The sequence below is a fragment of the Mesoplodon mirus genome, assembly GCF_964341445.2.
Source record: "Mesoplodon mirus genome assembly, chromosome: 17".
Classification (NCBI taxonomy): Eukaryota; Metazoa; Chordata; class Mammalia; order Artiodactyla; family Ziphiidae; genus Mesoplodon; species Mesoplodon mirus.
The window spans coordinates 44864784-44882731 of NC_138993.1; positions in this window are offsets into that span (position 1 = coordinate 44864784).

The window sequence follows — 17948 nt, forward strand, 5'->3', positions numbered from 1 at the left end:
TATTGTCTAAACAAACTCCAGAGATGGGAGTGACCATAGCTATCAGTGCAGACACCAGAGAAGGGCCTGAGATACTAAGTCTGCTACTGCAGCCACCAAGAATCCTGTGTGCAAGCACAGCTTACTCTCCACACCTCCCCTCCTGGGAGCCTCTGCAGCCTGCCACTGCCAGGATCTCTTGATCCAGGGAAAACTTCCCTGGGAGAACACACAGTTTGCCTCAGTCTGTTGCAACATCATGCTGGCTTCTGCTGCTGCAGGCTGGCCCCGCATTCCATACCCCTCACTCCCTCTGGCATGAGTGAGCAAGAGAGCCCTGAGCAGCTGCTCCTTTAACACCATCCTGTCCGAGCAATAAACAGAGACCCACAGATGACCTAACTGCAGAGGCGGGTCCAAATCCAAAGATGAACCCCAGGAGCTGTGCAAACAAAGAAGAGAAAGGGCAATCTCTCGCAGCAGCTGCAGGAGCAGCAGTTTAAATCTCCACAATCAACTTGATGTACACCGCATCTGTGGAATACCTCAATAGACAAAAAGTCATCCCAAAATTGAGGTGGTGGGCTTTGGGAGCAAAGATATGTATATATTTTTTCCATATTCGTTTTTGTGAGTGTGTATGTGTATGCTTCTTTGTGTAATTTTGTCTGTATAGCTTTGCTTTTACCATTTGTCTTAGGGTACTCTGCATTTTTTTTTCTTAGTATAGCTTTTAGCACTTGCTATCATTGGTGGATTTGCTTTTGTGGTTTGGTTGCTCTCTTCTTTCTTTTTTTTTTCTTTTTTTATTACTTTTAAATTTAAAAAAATTATTTTCTTTGTTTTATTTTAATAACTTTATTTTATTTATTTATTTTCTTTCTATCTTTATGTTTTCTCCATTTTATTCTGAGCTGTGTGGCTGGCAGTGTCTTGGTGTTCCAGCTGAGTGTCAGACCTGTGCCTCTGAGGTGGGAGAGTTCAGGACACTGGTCCACCAGAGACCTCCCAGCTCCATGTGCTATCAAATGAAGAAAACTCTCCCTGATATCTCCATTTAAATGCTAACTCCTAGCACCACTCAACATCCAAAAAGCTACAGTGCTGGACCACAATGTCAAACAACTACCAAGACAGGAACACAACACCACCCATTAGCAGAGAGCCTGATTAAAATCATAATAAGGACACAGACACACCAAAACACACCACTGGACGCAGTCCTGCCCACCAGAAAACCAAGATCCAGCATCATCCACCAGAACACAGGCACCAGTCCCTCAACCAGGAAGCCTACACAACACAGTGAACCAATCTTACCCCCTAGGGGCAGACACCAAAAGCAACACAAACTACAAACCTGCAGCCTGTGAAAAGGAGACGCCAAACACAGTAAGTTAAGGAAAATAAGAAGACAGAGAAACACACAGCAGATGAAGGAGAAGGTAAAAACTCACCAGACCTAACAAATGAAGAGGAAATAGGCAGTCTACCTGAAAAATAATTCAGACTAATGATAGTAAAGATGATCCAAAATCTTGGAAATAGAGTGGAGAAAATACAAGAAATGTTTAACAAGGACCTATAAGAACTAAAGAGAAAACAAACAGTGATGAACAACAAAATAAATGAAATTAAAAATTCTCTAGAAGGAATCAATAGCAGAATAACTGAAGCAAAAGAAAGGGTAAGTGATGTGGAAGATAAAATAGTAGAAATAGCTACTGCAGAGCAGAATGAAGAAAAAAGAATGAAAAGAATTGAGGACAGTCTCAGAGACTGCTAGGACAATATTAAATGCACCAACATTCAAATTATAGGGGTCCAAGAAGAAGAAGAAAAAAAGAAAGTGCCTGAGAAAATATTTGAAGAGATTATATTTGAAAACGTCCCTAATATGGGAAAGGACTTGATTAACAAGTCCTTGGAAGTGCAGAGAGTCCCATATATGATAAATCCAAGGAGAAACACTCCAAGATACATACTAATCAAACTATCAAAAATTAAACACAAAGAAAAAAATTAAAAGGGATAAACAAAAAATAAAAAAGAAGGGAATCCCCATAATGTTAACAGCTGATCTTTCAGCAGAAACTCTGCAAGCCAGAAGGGACTGTCAGGACATATTCAAAGTGATGAAAGGGAAAAACCTACAAACAAGATTGCTCTACCCAGCAAGGATGTCATTCATATTTGACAGAGAAATTAAAAACTTTACAGAGAAGCAAAAGCTAAGAGAATGCAGCACCACCACACCAGTTTTACAACAAATACTAAAGGAACTTCTCTAGGCAGGAAACACAAGAAAAGGAAAAGACCTACAATAACAAGCCCCCCAAAATTAAGAAAATGGATATAGGAACATACCTATCAATAATTATCTTAAATGTAAATGGATTCAATGCTCCAAGCACAAGACATACACTGGCTGAATAGATACCGAAACAAAACCCATATATATGTTGTCTACAAGAGACTAATTCAGGCCTATGGACACATACAGACTGAAAGTGAGGGTATGGAAAAAAATATCCCCTGCAAATGGAAATCAAAGGAAACATGGAATAGCAATTCTCAAATCAGACAAAGTAGATTTCAAAATAAATACTATTAAAAGAGACAAAGGACACTACCTAATGATCAAGGGATCAATCCAAGAAGGTATAACAATTGTAAATACTTACGCACCCAACATAGGAGAACGTCAATACATAAGACAAACACTAACAGACACAAAATGGAAATCGACAGTAACACAATCATAGGAGGGGACTTTAACACCCCACTTTCACCAATGGACAGATCATCCATATTGAAACTAAATAAGGAAACACAAGCTTTAAATGATACATTAAACAAGATGGAGTTAATTGATATTTATAGGAAATTCCACTACAAACAACAGAATGCACTATCTTCTCAAGTGCTCATGGAACATTCTCCAGGATAAATCATACATTGGGTCAGAAATCAAGCCTTGGTAAATTTAAGAAAACTGAAATCCTACCAAGTATGTTTTCTGACCACATCGTTCTGAGACAAGATATCAATTACAGGAAACATTCTGTGAAAAACAAAAACACATGTGGGTTAAAAAATATGCTACCTAATAACCAAGGTGTCACTGAAGAAATCAAAGAGGAAATTTAAAAAATACCTAGAAGTAAATGACAATGAAAACTCAATGACCCAATACCCTTGGGATGCAACAAAAACAGTTCTAAGAGGGAAGTTTATAGCAATACAATCCTACATCCACAAACAAGAAACATCTCAAATAAACAACCTAACCTTACACCAAAAGCAATTAGAGAAAGAAGAACAAACAAACAAACAAAAAAAAACAACGTTAGCAGAAGGAACGAAGTCATAAAGATCATATCAGAAATATATGAAAAACAAATGAAGGAAACAATAGCAAACATCAATAAAACTAGAAGATGGTTCTTTGAGAAGATAAACGAAGTTGATTAACCATTAGCCAGACTCATCAACAACAACAAAAAAAAGGGAGAAGACTCAAATCAATAGAATTAGAAATGAAAAAGGAGAAGTAACAAATGACGCTGCAGAAATACAAAGGATCATGAGAGATTACTACAGCAACTATATGCCAATAAAAAGGATAAGCTGGAAGAAATGAACACATTTTTAAATCACACAATCTTCTGTGACTGAACCAGAAAGAAATAGAAAATATAAACAGACCAATTACAAGCACTGAAATTGAAACTGTGATTAAATATCTTTTACAAAACACAAGCTGGGCTTCCCTGGTGGCACAGTGGTGGAGAGCCCACCTGCCGATGCAGGGGACATGGGTTCGTGCCCCGGTCTGGGAAGATCCCACATGCCACAGAGCAGCTGGGCCTGTAAACCATGGTCGTTGAGCCTGTACGTCCAGAGCCTGTGCTCCAGAATGGGAGAGGTCACAACAGTGAGAGCCACGCATATCGAAAAAAAAAAAAAAAAAACCCACAAGCCTAGGACCTGATGGCTTCACAGGCAAATTCTATCAAACATTTAGAGAAGAGCTAACACCTATCTTTCTCAAACTCTTCCAAAATATAGCAGAGGGGAACACTCCCACACTCATTCTATGAGGCCACCATCACCCTGATACCAAATCTAGGCAAAGATGTCACAAAGAAACAGAACTAGAGACCAATAACACTGATGAACATAGATGCAAAAAGCCTCAACAAAATACTAGCAAACAGAATCCAACAGCACATTAAAAGGATTTACACCATGATCAAGTGGGGTTTATCCCAGGAATTCAAGATTCTTCAATATATGCAAATCAAACTATGTGAGAAACCTTATTAACAAATTGAAGGGGAAAAACCATATGATCATCTCCATAGATGCAGAAAAAGCTGTTGACAAAACTCACCACCGAATTATGATAAAAACCCTCCAGAAATTATGCATAGAGGGAACGTATCTCAACATATTAAAGGTCATATATGACAAACCCACAGCCAACATCGATCTCAATGGTGAAAAACTGAAACGATCTCCTGTAAGATCAGGAACAGGACAACGATGTCCTCACTCAACACTATTATTCAACATAGTTTTGGAAGTTGTAGCCACAGAAATCAGAGAAGAAAAAGAAATAAAATGAATTCCACTCAGAAAAGACGTAAAACTGTCACTGTTTGCAGATGACAAAACTCAGAGAATCCTAAAGATGCTATCAGAAAATTACTAGAGCTAATCAATGAATGTGGTAAAGTAGCAGGATATCTAATTAATGCACCGAAATCTCTTGCATTCCTATGCACTAATGATGAAAAATCTGAAAATGAAATTAAAGAAACACTCCCATTTACCACTGCAACAACAAGAATAAAATACCTAGGCAAAAAGCTACCTACGGCGACAAAAGGCCTGTATTCAGAAAACAATAAGACACTGCTGAAAGAAATTAAAGATGATACAAACAGATGGAGAGATGTAGCATGTTCTTAGTTTGAAAGAATCAACATTGTGAAAATGTGAAAAAATGTGAAAAAGTACTACCCAAAGAAATCTACAGATACAATGCAACCCCTAACAAACTACCAATGTCACTTTGCACAGAACTAGAACAAAAAAAATTCACAATTTGTATGGAAACACAATAGACCCAGAATAACCACAGCAATCTTGAGAAAGAAAAACGGAGCTGGAGGCTTCAGGCTCCCTGACTTCAGACTATACAGCAAGGCTACAGAAATCAAGACAGTATAGTACTGGCACAAAAACAGAAATATAGATCCGTGGAACAGGATAGAAAGCCCATAGGTAGGGCTTCCCTGGTGGCACAGTTGTTGAGAGTCTGCCTGTCGATGCAGGGGACACAGTTTTGTGCCCCGGTCCGGGAAGATCCCACATGCCACAGAGCAGCAGGGCCCATGAGCCATGGCCGCTGAGTCTGCACATCTGAAGCCTGTGTTCTGCAAAAGGAGAGGCCACAACAGTGAGAGGCCCACATACCGCAAAAAAAAAAAAAAAAAAAAGAAAAAGAAAAAGAAAGAAAAGAAAGCCCAGAGGTAAACCCACACACTTACATTCACCTTATTTTTGAGAAAGGAGGGAAGAATGTACAGTGGAGAAAAGAAAGCCTCTTCAATAAGTGGTTCTGGGAGAACTGGATAGATCAATGTAAAAGAATGAAATTAGAACACTCCCTAACACCATGCACAAAAATAAACTCAAAATGAATTAAAGACCTAAATGTACAGACAGACACTATTAAACCCTTAGAGGAAAATATAGGGAGAACACTCCATGATATAATTCAGTCAGGTCCTTTTTGACCCACCTCCTAAAGAAATGGAATTAAAAACAAAAATAAACAAATGGGGCCTAATGAAACTTAAAAGCTTTTGTACAGCAAAGGAAAACATGAACAAGACAATAAGACAACCTTCAGAATGGGAGAAAATATTTGCAGTTGAAGTAACTGACAAAGGATTAATCTCCAAAATTTACAAGCAGCTCATGCAGCTCAATAATAAAACAAACAACCCAATCCCAAAATGGGTCAAAGACCTAAATAGACATTTCTCCAAAAAAAAATACAGATTGCCAACAAACACATGAAAGGATGCTCAACATCACTAATCATTAGATAATTGCAAATCAAAACTACAATGAGGTATCACCTCACACAAGTCAGAATGGCCTTCAAAAAATCTACAAACAATAAATGCTGGAGATTATGTGGAGAAAAGGGAAGGCTTTTGCACTGTTGGTGGAAATGTAAATTGATACAGCCACTATGGAGAACAGTGTGGAGGTTCCTTAAAAACATAAAAATAGAACTACCATATGAGCCAGCATTCCCACTACTGGGCATATACCCTGAGAAAACCATAATTCAAGAAAACACGTGTACCACAATGTTCTTTGCACCTCTATTACGATAGCCAGGACATGGAAGCAACCTAAGTGTCCTTCAACAGATGAATGGATAAAGAAGATGTGGCACATATATACAATGGAATATCACTCAGCCATAAAAAGAAAGGAAACTGAGTTATTTGTAGTGAGGTGGATGGACCTAGAGTCTGTCATACAGAGTGCAATAAGTCAGAAAAGGGAAAACAAATACCGTATGCTAACACATATATACGGAATCTAAAAGAAAATATGGTTATGAAGAACCTAGGTGCTGGACAGGAATAAAGATGTTGACATAGAGAATGGACTTGAGGACATGGGGAGGGGGACGTGTAAGATGGGACAAAGTGAGAGAGTGGCATATGTAATGTAAAAGGTAAATGTAAAATAGATAGCTAGTGGGAAGCAGCCGTATAGCACAGGGAGATCAGCTTGACGTTTTTTGACCTCCTAGAGGGGTGGCATACGGAGTGTGCAAGGGAGACGCAAGAGGGAGGAGATACTGGGATATAAGTAAATGTATAGCTGATTCACTATGTTATAAAGCAGAAACTAACACACCACTGTAAAGCAGTTATACTCCAATAAAGATGTAAAAAAAAAAAAAGATGGGTGAAATTAGCAATATCTGCATCTCTTGTTATTTCTTAAATCCAACCATAAACAATTTGTTTTGACAACTCTAGGCTAGGATTATGGCATTTTGGATGAGGTCTGATTATAGCTAAAAATAGACTCATGTATTGAAAATCCAAAGAAGAATAATAAACAATTGAAATTTTGTGAAAAAAAATAATTTTTATGGCATACAGTATTACAGTCAATAATACAGTATTGAAAACAATGTTATATATTTTTTAAATGGAAATGTTATATTTTTTTAAAAAAAAACACCTTTGATCATAGGCTCATACACAGTTTCTCCAAATAAAAAGAGAAAGGCATTCTACAAGGTAACATAAGTGTTTGATAACAAAGTAATGAAACAATAATAAAACTAACCCTTTATTAATTTTATGTTAAATATAGCTCCCCTTTTGTCTATGTAAGGATAGGCTGCCCACTTCAATGGAAGTCTTGCACACAATATTCTACACATATATATTTTTTTATATTTATTGAAAAACATCCATGTATAAATGGACCTATGCAGTTCAAATCTATGTTGTTCAAGGGTCAACTGTACATACTGCTTAAGAGTTCTGTTGTAGGTTGGTTTCCCCTAGAAACAGTCTCTAAGACAGAGATTAGAGTGCACTCTGGGAGTGCCTTTGGAATCACCACCTATGGATAGGCCAGGAAGGAAGCAGGATTTGTCAGAGAAGTAAACTGAGTTTGATGTATTCCCAATGATGAGTTAGCCAAACTTATATGTTGACTTCAACCTTATAGGCAGCTCGAACTTGGTATGGCCCTTCAGAGTTTTCCTAAGTTGGGGGAAAGAAGGGAGGCATCTATGTTGATCAGGCACTGGATACCACTGTCCCATGAAAACAGGTATGACTTCAGATAAGGGAGATTTATTCAGGTGAGGCAGTCCTCAAAGTAGGCTGAATCTGAGAGCCATTTTCTGTTATACTAATAGCAGTTGAGGACTAATAACTTTATTCCTGAAAGGGGATCTGGGCAGCACATCAGAATCTATCATGTTCTCTTAACCAGTATTTCTTTTGTTAATGATAGCATAGACATGATTCAATGAAAGAATATAAGTCTAAAGGAATGAATATATTATCGTTGTGAATTGAATGAAATAATTTTCGTTGGAGATTAATGGGGGATATACTTAATATGTACTATTGGATCTTGGCTTTAGGGTTATAAAATCTGGAAGAGGAAGTTGGATTTGATAAAAGTAAGCAATATAGTGGTCCTTGTGCTTTCATGATTGGATTATTACAACAGTGGAATATTGGTTAAGTTGAAGAACAGAAGACTGGAAGTCAGGAGATCAAATAAATGACTCTAACAGTAACAGGTTTTAGTAAATGTAGGTATGGACTTGTTAATATTGATGATAAAAACAGAAAATACATATATGAGAAATATTTTAACAATAAAAAAGGACAACAGCTAGGCATAGCAAGAAGAGAGAAACAATGATTTGGATTTTGTTGTTACATTAATAGGAAGACTTAAAAGATATTGGCACCACTGAAAAGACATTTGTATTTTTATAGACTTTCACACTAAAAAATGAAATTCTAATATTGAAAATTGCATTATCAGGGGATGGAAATTTTGGATATATTAAACCAAGGGATTTTTAAATAGCATAATATAGATAGACTTCTACAACAATTACGTATGGATGGAATTCCAATAAATTTATTTTACAGTGTGTTTAGGACAGGCAACACCAGGATTGATTGCTTTTAGAGGAAAAGACACCAGTAGATATTAATAACCCATGGCTTAGCTGTGTTGCTTCAGAAGTTGATTATGCAAGGCTCAGTAGCTGCCAGGAAAAAGATTATATCCACAGACCCACTGCTTCTTTTCCTGTATTATAAGACAGGTCCACTAGGCTCTGAATGAGTAAATGATAACAGGCTATGTAAGTAGCTGATACATTTGGGATTTTTCCAGAATCTTCAGTGAGGATTAGGATATATTGTTCTCTTAACGACCATGTAGTAAACTATCAAAACAGCACTGTCTACACAGTCAGAAGGAAAGCGACTGTCCACATAGAAATATATTTATTTCACAGAGTGAATTTAAATTGAAATTTCTACCAAGATTCAATCTATTTTTTGCAGTTATTTTTTAAATAACACCATTATTGAGATAAACTTCAAAGGTTTTATTATTATTCATAAGATTGTTCAATAATCAGCAATATTTAACTTTTTTATTATTATTAGGTTTATGGTATTTATTATTTACTTATTTTGGAATTGATATTTGAGTGACATTTTTAAATTTATGTAAACTATCTGGTTTGGATAAGCACATTCATTTCAAGATAATTTACTTAATCAATAAAATTCATCAAGAAAAGTCTTAAAATAAACAATGATCTATAAAAAGAGCAATATTTTCACCTGTTATTCTTCATGTATTAAAAATACTAGCATAAACAAATTTCCCAGAATTTTCTAATGATCTTTCAATAACTGAAAACTATTCAGTATTTGAGCACTTATTTTTATAAGATTATATATTTTATTTATTTATTTATTTATTTTTTGGACTGTTTAGCTATTTATTTTTTTTTAACATCTTTATTGGAGTATAATTGCTTTACAAGTGTGTGCTAGTTTCTGCTTTATAACAAAGTGAATCAGCTATACATATACATACATACCCATATCTCTACCTTCTTGCATCTCCTTCCCTCCCACCCTCCCTATCCCAACCCTCTAGGTGGTCACAAAGCACCGAGCTGATCTCCCTGTGCTATGCAGCTCCTTCCCACTAGCTATCTATTTTATATTTGGTAGTGTATATATGTCCATGCCACTCTCTCATTTGTCCCAGCTTACCCTTCCCCCCTCCTTATCCTCAAGTCCATTCTCTAGTAGGTCTGTGTCTTTATTCCTGTCTTGTTCCTAGGCACTTCATGACCTTTTTTTTTTTCTTAGATTCTATATATATTTGTTAGCATACGGTATTTGTTTTTTCTCTTTCTGACTTACTTCTATCTGTATGACAGAATCTAGGTCCATCCACCTCACTACAAATAACTCTATTTTGTTTCTTTTTAATGGCTGAGTAATATTCCATTGCATATATGTGCCACATCTTCTTTATCCATTCATCTGCTGATGGACACTTAGGTTGCTTCCATGTCCTGGCTATTGTAAACAGAGCTGCAATGAACATTGTAGTTCATGACTATTTTTGAATTATGTTTTTTTCATGGTTTATGCCCACTAAAGAGATTGCTGTGTCATATGGTAGTTCTATGATTAGTTATTTAAGGAAACCCCAAACTGTTCTCCATAGTGGCTGTATCAACTTACATTCACACCAACAGTGCAAGAGGGTTCCCTTTTCTTCACACTATCTCCAGCATTTATTGTTTGTAGATTTTTTGATGAGGGCCCTTCTGACCAGTGTTAGATGATACCTCATTGTAGTTATTTTATTTTATTTTTTTTATGGTACACGGGCCTCTCACTATTGTGTTCTCTCTCATTGCAGAGCACAGGCTCTGGACACACAGGCTCAGCAGCCATGGCTCATGGGCCCAGCCGCTCCATGGCATGTGGGATCTTCCCAGACCGGGGCACGAACCCATGTCCCCTGCATCAGCAGGTGGACTCTCAACCACTGCGCCACCAGGGAAGCCCCTCATTGTAGTTTTGAGTTGCAATTCTCTAATGATTAATGATGTTGAGCATTCTTTCATGTGTTTGTGGGCAATCTGTATCTCTTCCTTGGAGAAATGTCTATTTACATCTTCTACCCATTTTTGGATTGGGTTATTTGTTTCTTTGATATTGAGCTGCATGTTTTGCTTGTAAATTTTGGAGACTAATCCTTTGTCAGTTCCTTTATTTGCAAATATTTTCTCCCATTCTGAGGGTTGTCTTTTTGTCTTGTTTATGGTTTCCTTTGCTGTGCAAAAGCTTTTAAATTTCATTAGGTCCCATTTGTTTATTTTTGTTTATATTTCCATTTCTCTAGGAGGTGGGTCAAAAAGGATCTTAATGTGATTTATGTAATAGAGTGTTCTGCCTATGTTTTCCTCTAAGAGTTGGATAGTGTCTGGCCTTACATTTAGATTTTTAATCCATTTTGAGCTTATTTTTGTGTATGATGTTAGGGAGTGTCCTAATTTCATTCTTTTACATGTAGTTGTCCACCATTCCCAGCACAAATTATGGAAGAGGCTGTCTTTTCTCCACTGTATATTCTTGCATCCTTTATCAAAGATAAGATGACCATATGTGCGTGGGTTTATCTCTGGTTTTTCTATCCTGTTCCATTGATCTATATTTCTGTTTTTGTGCCAGTACCATACTGTCTTGATTACTGTAACATTATAGTATACTCTGAAGTCCAGGAGCCTGATTCCTCCAGCTCCTTTTTTCTTTCTCAAGATTTCTTTGGCTATTCAGGGTCTTTTGTGTTTCCATACAAATTGTGAAATTTTTTTTCTAGCTCTGTGAAAATGCCATTGGTACTTTGAGTGGGGTTGCATTGAGTCCGTAGATTGCTTTGTGTAGTGTGGTCATTTTCACAATGTTGATTTTTCCAATCCAAGAACATGGTATGTCTCTCCATTTATTTGTATCATCTTTAATTGCTTTCACCAGTATCTTATAATTTTCTGCATACAGGTCTTTTGTCTACTTAGGTAGGTTTATTCCTAGGTATTTTATTCTTTTTGTTGCAATGATAGTGTTTTATTAATTTCACTTTCAGATTTTTCATCATTAGTGTATAGGAATGCAAGAGATTTCTGTGCATTGATTTTGTATCCTGCTACTTTACCAGATTCATTGATTAGCTCTAGTAGTTTTTTGGTAGCATCTTTAGGATTCTCTATATATAGTATCATATCATCTGAATACAGTGAAATGTTTACTTCTTCTTTTCCAGTTTGCATTCCTTTTATTTCTTTTTCTTCTCTGATTGCTGTGGCTAAAACGACTAAAACTATGTTGAATAATAATAGTGAGAGTGGGCAACCTTGTCTTGTTCCTGATCTTAGTGGAAATGGTTTCAGTTTTCAACCATTGAGGATGATTTTGGTTCTGAATTTGTCATATATGGCCTTTATTATGTTGAGGTAAGCTCTGTCTATGCCTATGTTCTGCAGGGTTTTTATCATAAGGTGGTGTTGAGTTTTGTCGAAAGCTTTCCCTGAAACTATTGATATGATCATATGTTTTTTCTCCTTGTTTTTTAATATGGTGTATCACATTGATTCATTTGTGAATATTGAAGAATCCTTGCATTCCTGGGATAAACCCCACTTGATCATGGTGTATGATCCTTTTAATGTGCTATTGGATTCTGCTTACTAATATTTTGTTGAGGATTTTTGCATCTATGTTCATCAGTGATATTGGCCTGTAGTTTTCTTTCATTGTGACATCTTTGTCTGCTTTTGGTAGCAGGGTGATGGTGGCCTCATAGAATGAGTTTGGGAGTGTTCCTCTCTCTGCTATATTTTGGAAGAATTTGAGAAGGATAGGTGTTAGCTCTTCCCTAATGTTTGATAGAATTCGCCTGTGAAGCCATCTGGTCCTGGGCTTTTGTTTGTTGGAAGGTTTTTAATTACAGTTTCAATTTTAGTGCTTGTGATTGGTCTATTCATATTTTCTATTTCTTCCTGGTTCAGTCTCGCAAGGTGTGCATTTCTAAGAATTTGATCATTTCTTCCAGGTTTTCTATCTTATTGGCATATATTTGCTTGTAGTACTCTCTCATGATCCTTTGTATTTCTGCAGTGTCAGTTGTTACTTCTCCTTTTTCGTTTCTAATTCTATTGATTTGAGTCTTCTCCCTATTTTTATTGATGAGTCTGGCTAATGGTTTATCAAGTTTGTTTATCTTCTCAAAGAACCAACTTTTAGTTTTATTGATCTTTGCTATCATTTCCTTCAATTCTTTTTCATTTATTACTGATATGATCTTTATGATTTCTTTCCTTTTGCTAACTTTGGGGTTTTTTTGTTCTCTTTCTCTAATTTCTTTAGGTGTAAATTTAGGTTGTTTATTTGAGATTTTTCTTGTTTCTTATGGTAACATTGTATTGCTATAAACTTTCCTCTTAGAAATGTTTTTTCTGCAACCCATAGGGTTTGGGTTTTTGTGTTTTCATTGTTATTTGATTCTAGGTATTTTTTTTATTTTCCTTTTGATTTCTTAAGCAATCTCTTAATTATTGAGTAGTGTATTGTTAGCATCCATTTGTCTCTATTTCTTACAGATTATTTTCTTGTAATTTTTATCTAGTCTCATAGCTTTGTGGTTGGAAAAGATATGTGATACAATTTCCATTTTCTTAAATTTACCAATTCTTGATTTGTGACCCAAAATATGATTTATCCTGGAGAATGTTCCATGAATCCTTTAGAAGAAAGGGCATTCTGTTGTTTTTGGATTGAAGACCCTATATATATCAAGAGGATATTATTTAATCTATCATTTAAATCTTGTGTTTCCTTATTTATTTTCATTTTGAATAATCTGACCGTTGATGAAAGGGACGTGTTAAAGTCCCTTACTATGACTGTGTTACTGTTGATTTCCCCTTTTATGGCTGTTAGTATTTGTCTTACAGTATTGAGGCAGAGTACTGAGGTGTTCCTATGTTGGGTGCATAAATATTTACAATTGTTATATCTTCTTCTTGGATTGATCCCTTGATCATTAGGTAGTGTCCTTTTTTGTCTCTTGTAATAGTCTCTGTTTTAAAGTCTCTTTTGTCTATGAGAATTGCTACTCCAGCTTTCTTTTGATTTCCATTTGTATGTAATATCTTTTTCCATCCCATCATTTTCAGTCTGTATGTGTCCCTATGTTGGAAGTGGATCTCTTGCAGACAGCATATATACGGGTCTTGTTTTTGTATCCATTCAGCCAGTCAACATCTTTTGGTTGGAGCATTTAATCCATTTACATTTAAGGTAATTATATGTATGTTCCTATTACTATTTCTTAATTGTTTTGGATTTGTTATTGTAGGTCTTTTCCTTCTCTTATGTTTTCTGCCTAGAGAAGTTCCTTTAGCATTTGTTGTCAAGCTGGTTTGATGGTGCTGAATTCTCTTAGCTTTTGCTTCTCTGTAAATTTTGAATTTCTCTGTCATATCTGAATGAGATCCTTCCTGGGTATAGTAATCTTGGTTGTAGACTTTTCCCCTTCATCACTTTAAATATGTCCTGCACTCTCTTCTGGCTTGCAGAGTTTCTGCTGAATGATCAACTGTTAACCTATGGGGATTCCCTTATGTGTTATTTGTCCCTTGCTGCTTTTAATAGTTTTTCATTGTATTTAATTTTTGATAGTTTGGTTAATATGTGTCTTGGCATGTTTCTCCTTGGATTTATCCTTAGGACTCTCTTTGCTTCCTGGACTTGATTAGCTATTTTGTTCCCCATATTAGGGAAGTTTTCAACTATAACCTCTTCAAATATTCTCTCAGTCCTTTTCTTATTCTCTTCTTCTTCTGGGACCCCTATAATTCAAATGTTGTTGTGTTTAACGTCCCAGAGGTCTCTGAGATGGTCCTCCATTCTTTTCATTCTTTTTTCTTTATTCTTTTCTGCAGTAGTTATTTCCACTATTTTATCTTCCAGGTCACTTATCCATTCTTCTGCCTCAGTTATTATGCTACTGATCCCTTCTAGAGAATTTTTAATTTCATTTATTGTGTGTTCATCGCTGTTTGTTTGCTCTTTAGTTCTTCTAAGTCCTTGTTAAACATTTCTTTTATTTTCTCTATTCTATTTCCAAGATCTTGGATCATCTTTACTATCATTAATCTGAATTCTTTTTCAGGTAGACTGCCTATTTCCTCTTCATTTGTTAGGTCTGGGGAGTTTTTACTTTGCTGTTTCATCTGCTGTGTGTTTCTCTGTGTTCTCATTTTGCTTAAGTTACTGTGTTTGGGGTCTCCATTTTGCAGGCTGCAGATTCATAGTTCCTGATGTTTTGGGTGTCAGGCCTCACTGGCTTAGATTGGTTCAGTGGGTTGTGTAGGTTTCCTGGTAGAGGGGACTAGTGCCTGTGTTCTGGTGGATGAAGCTGGATCTTGTCTCTCTGGTGGGCAGGTTCTCATCTGGTGGTGTGCTTTGGGATGACTGTGGCCTTATTATGATTTTAGGCAGCCTCTCTGCTAATGGGGGGGTTTGTGTTCCTCTCTTGCTAGCTGTTTGGCATGCATGTCCAGCACTGTATCTTGCTGGTCATTGAGTGGAACTGGGTCTTGGAATTGAGACGGATATCTCTGGGAGATGTTCACCATTTGATATTACGTGGAACTGGGAGGTTTCTTGTGGACATTTGTCCTGAACTTGTCTCTCCCACCTCAGAGTATCAGCCCTGATGCCTGGCTGGAGCACCAAGATCCTGTCATCCACACGGCTCAGAATAAAAGAGAAGATAAGAAGAAAGAAAGAAAAAAATCAGATAATATAAAAAATAATTCTTAAATAAAAATAATCATTAAAAAATATTTAATGTAATACAAAAAAGAAAGAAAGAAGGAAAGAAGAGAGCATCCAAACCAAAAAAAACAAATCCACCAATGATAACAAGTTCTAAAAACTATACTGAAAATAAACCCAAGAAACAAAAAAACGGACAGACTAAACACTAGGACAAATGAGGGAAGCAAAGCTATACAGACAAAATCACACACAGAAGCATATACATACACACTCACAAAAAGAGAAAAAGGGCAAAAAGTATATATATCATTGTTCCAAAACTCCACTTCCTCAATTTGGGATGATTCATTGTCTATTCAGTTATTCCACAGATGTGGGGTACATCAAGTTGATTTTGGAGATTTAATCCACTGCTCCTGAGGCTGCTGGACAAATTTCCCTTTCTCTTCTTTGTTTGAATAGCTCCTGGGGTTCAGCTTTGGATTTGACCCCACCATTGCATGTAGGTCACCTGAGGGCATCTGTTCTTTGGTCAGACAGGATGGAGTTAAAGGAGCAGCTTATTTGGGGCTCTGGCTCACTCAGGCCAGGGGGGAGGGAGGGGCACAGAGTGAGGGGCAAGCCTGCAGTGGCAGAGCTTGGAGTGACATTGCAACAACCTGAGGTGTCCCATGTGTTCTTCTGGGGAAGTTGTTCTGCTTCTGGGGAAGCAGCAGCCTTAGCGTCTCATGCTAGTCTCTGGGGTTCATGCTGATAGCCATGGCTCACACCATCTCTGGAGCTCATTTAAGTGACACTCTTAATCCCCTCTCCTCACGCACCACCAAACAAAGAGGCAAGAAAAATTCTATTGCCTCTTTGGACATTTCAGACTTTATCCTGGACTCCCTCCCAGCTAGCTGTGGCTCACTAACCCCCTTCATGCAGTGTTCATGCAGCCAAACCCGCCCTCTTCTTGGGATCCAATCTATGAAGCCAGAGCCTCAGCTCCTAGCCCCTATCCCTCCCGATGGGTGAACTGACAACCCTCTCGGCTGCTGAGTGCCGGTCCTCACTGATCCTCTGTGCAGGAATCTCTCTGCTTTGCCCTCTGCATCCTTGTTGCTGAGCTCTCCTCCATGGCTCTGAATCTTTCCCCCTCCACCACCCACTGTCTCCACCCAAGAATGTCCTTCCTAGTGTGTGGAAACCATTCATCCTTCACAGCTTCCTCCCACTGGTGTAGTTCCCATCCCTATTCCTTTGTCTCTGTTTTTTTTTTTCTTTTTTCTTTTGCCCTACCCAGGTACGTGGGGAGTTTCTTCCCTTTTGGGAGGTCTGAGGTCTTCTGCCAGCATCCAGTAGGTGTTCTGTAAGAGTTATTCCACATGTAGATGTATTTCTGTTGTATTTGTGGGGAAGAAGGTGCTCTCCCTGTCTTACTCCTCCACCATCTTGAAGGTCTCCCTCATAAAAATTTTATAAAGATTCTTTCATTAGTGTACAAACTAAGCTAACATGAGGCAATTGTATCAATTATACTAGGCGAGGGGAGGCCTGCAAGGGGGAGGAGGAGTAAGACATAGAGATCACCTTCTTCCCCACAAATACATTAGTAATACATCTATACTTGGAACAACTCCTACAGAACACCTACTGAATGCTGGCAGAAGACCTCAGACCTCCCAGAAGGAAAGAAACTCCACACGTTTCTGGGTAGGACAAAAGAAAAAAGAAAAACAGACAAAAGTATAGGGATGGGACCTGCACCAGTGGGAAGGAGTTGTGAAGGAGGAAAAGTTTCCACACACTATGACACTCCTTCACTGGCAGAAACGGGGGTTGGCATGGGGGAAGCTCTGGAGACATGGAGGAGAGTGCAACCACAGTGCTGCAGAGGGCCAAGAGGAGAGATGCCCACACAGAGGATCTGTGCCGACCAGCACTCACCAGCCTGCGAGTCTTGTCTGCTCACCTGCAGGGGCAGGGTAGGGGCTGGGAGCTGAGTCTCGGGCTTCGGAGGTCAGATCTCAGGGAGAGGACTGGGGCTGGCTGCATGAAAACAGACTGAAGGGGACTAGTGTGTCACAGCTAGCTGGGAGGGAGTCCAGGAAAAAGTCTGGACCTGCTGAAGGGGCAAGAGACCATTGTTTCAGGATGCGTGAGTAGAGGGGTTTCAGAGCACCACCTAAATGAGCTCCAGATATTGGCACAAGCCCCAGCTATCAGTGCAGAGACCAGAGACGGGCCTGTGACACTAAGGCTGCTGCAGCCACCAAGAAACCTGCGTGCAAGCATGGGTCACTATCCACACCTCCCCTGCCAGGGTCCCTTGATCCAAGAACAACTTTGCTGGGAGAATGCACGGCATGCCTCAGGCTGGTTCAACATCACACCGGCCTCTGCCGCCACAGGTTTACCCTGCATTTCATATCCCTCCCTCAACACGGCCTGAGTGAGTCAGAGGTACCTAAGCAGCTGCTACTTTAACCCTGTCCAGTTTGGGCAGGGAATAGACACCCT